Here is a 2,696-nt window from a genome sequence, read left to right as displayed (position 1 = left end):
CAAACATTTAAGAACTTGATCAAAATCATCTGCAGAAGTTATTAGAATCCAGATTGGCCCCTCATTTTCCAGCATAACACAATACTGGATCTCTCAGAATCAAGGTTTTCATTATTTATTTTTTACAGATAATAAAATATTTATAGACGGCGCTATGAAATTCTATGATTCCAAATGATAATATCGTATGCATAAAATAAGGAACATATAGTTCCTTGATATGAAATGAAGACCTAGAACATTGAGAAAACCTCCCTCCTATTCTCAAAATAAATTATTAAAGGAATATTCTCATATTTCAATCCCTGAATGTTTTATTCTGATAGATAATGCATTGAAAGACCCCATTTTTAGGATTTTTGAAAGGTTTTTCTTTGTGATCTCTAACTTTTGGTTAAGATCCTTCCTCCTGGATTCACAAGGACTTAGATGACAATTGTAGCCTGAATTTACATACTATTTTATTGTTTAACATGCTTGCACCTATGTTATTTCCCTTAACCGTTGCAACAACATTATGAGGTACATAAAATCATTTTACAGATGAGGAAACTTCATTGCAGCAATTGAATCTTGCCCCCACTCATGGCCATGGCATATGGCAGAACCAGGTAATGAATCCACATCTTCCTGTAACCCGAGGCAGGGCTTTGTCTCCTGTAGCATAGCCGTTTATGAAGTCTTTGCAGCCACTGCTGAGGAAAACAGTAGAGAATAAACTCTATGGGCGGGCCAAGTGGAAAGGAGGTGGTTTAGGAGCGTTTATAAAGAGTTTCCCGTGACTTGGCGTCTTTTAGTCTCTGCCTTTCCAAAGTCCATTCAGATGCATGGAGAAATTGGGTTCCAGTAGAAGGTACAGAAAAGAAACATAGTATGGTAGTACCAGGTACTCAAGTTCTAGACCCTGACTCAAGTGTTAGGCAATTATTCAACTCCACTGGAAGTTCCTACCACTTAACACATCTTCAGTCTCTTCGCCCTCAGTTTCTTAATCTTTAGAGTGATACTGACACTGCTGTTTCAAACAAGTGTGTCAATGAACTTAACCTTAAACCAACAGAATCAATTCGTAAATGGCTGTGGTCATCTTTTGCTAATTTCAAGCTTCTGGTTCTCCACACACGTGAAACGGAGATAGCAAGAATCTGTGTCCGATTACTTCACATCGGCCCTTTCTTAAAAGGCAGGGAAATGACTTTGCAATTAATTTTTTCAATCTGAGCAGATGTACAGAGCAAGATTTTCTATGGTCTTCACCTCTTTACCCCCACCCGAGGAGTGAAAAATCCTTTATATCTGTCTGCATGGCATTTTAAGTGCCATATTAACAAGCCAACAGCAACACCCATTCTTTTACCTGATCTACGATACCCCTGGCTCTGTTCTAATCTGTTGATTCCAAGTCTTTTTTTTTTCTCTGCAGGTTATTGATACTTTTCAAAACATTTTTTTTTTTGGTAAAATACACAGAATATTTGTCTTCTCAACTGTTTCTAAATTGGCAACTCGGTGGGGTGAAACACATTCACGTTGTTGTGCAACCATCACCATTGTTCATCTTCATAAACCCTTTTGCTCTGCAAAATCAATACTTTATACCTTCTCCTCTCACACCAGCCCCGGACAACCATTCGACTTTCTGTCTCTGAATTTGACTACTCTAAATACCTCCTATAAGTGAGATCAGGCAATATTTATCTTTTTGTGACTGTTTTATTTCACTTAGCAAAATGTCTTCTAGGTTTATCTACACTGACGCATGTATCAAAGTTTCTTTCATTTTTTAGGGCTAGGTAATATTCTACTGTGTACCCATTCATCCACTGATGATGCTTGGATTGCTTCAACCTCTTGGCTATTGTCCACAGTGCTGCTCGGAACGTGGTTGTATAAATATTTCTTCTAGATCCTACTTTCGTCTCTTTTGGATTGTAGAAGTGGAATTGCTACATCATTTGGTAGTTGTGTTTTAATTTTTTGAGAAAATTCTGTGCTATTTTTGAGATGCATCTTTTTTCATTCCCACGGACAGTACACAAGAGGTGTGAGGTGATAGTTGATTGTAGTTGCAATTTGCAATTACCTAGTGATTGCTAATGTTGAGCATCTTTTCACATGTTTGTTGGCCATTTGTATATCATTTTTGGAGAAGTCTCCATGCAACTCCTTTGCCCATTTTTTAAAAATATGGAAAACTTCATGCATTTATATGTTTGTCCTTGCACCAGAGCGTGCTAATCTTTTCTGAGTCTTTCTAATTTTAGTAGATGTGATACCAAAGCGAACCTAAGTTGTTGATTCTTGATTTGCATTTGTAGTGTTTCATTAACACTTTCCTCTTCTCAACAAACCACCATTCCCCACTATGCACCTACACTCAATACAGTTTTCCACAAAAATTAGAGAAGGAGATTTGTATGCATTCTTAAACTTATTTCTTGTTCATGTTCACGTCAGTGGCTCTTTCCATTGCTTGCTTACTGATGGTCTTTGAGTTTTATTTTTCTTTTGTTTTGTTTTGTGCTTGTTCATGTCACTAAGTTTAGGGAAGTGGAAAATGTAAAGGTCTGGCTTAATGATGCCGCCTTAAACAGCCTGATGAAGGTAGAGATGACTAAGGAGCAATATTTCAACCTTGTGTCTAAACAGGACATTAATCTTGCCCTTTTTTTTACAATTTTTAATCAGAAGTTCCT

At 37.1% G+C, this 2,696-nt stretch overlaps 1 non-coding gene across 1 annotated transcript; it reads right to left on the bottom strand.

The window, feature by feature from the left end:
• Positions 1-2,181: 2,181 nt before the first annotated feature.
• On the bottom strand, positions 2,182-2,286 carry LOC123576274. The gene has a single exon (XR_006701286.1). It is a non-coding gene; the product is annotated as a U6 spliceosomal RNA (small nuclear RNA).
• Positions 2,287-2,696: the final 410 nt, after the last annotated feature.

This window comes from Leopardus geoffroyi, chromosome C2, assembly GCF_018350155.1.
Source record: "Leopardus geoffroyi isolate Oge1 chromosome C2, O.geoffroyi_Oge1_pat1.0, whole genome shotgun sequence".
In the NCBI taxonomy this organism is placed as follows: domain Eukaryota; kingdom Metazoa; phylum Chordata; class Mammalia; order Carnivora; family Felidae; genus Leopardus; species Leopardus geoffroyi.
The sequence above is the reverse complement of the archived record's forward strand: the minus strand, read 5'-3'. Positions and strand labels throughout refer to the sequence as shown.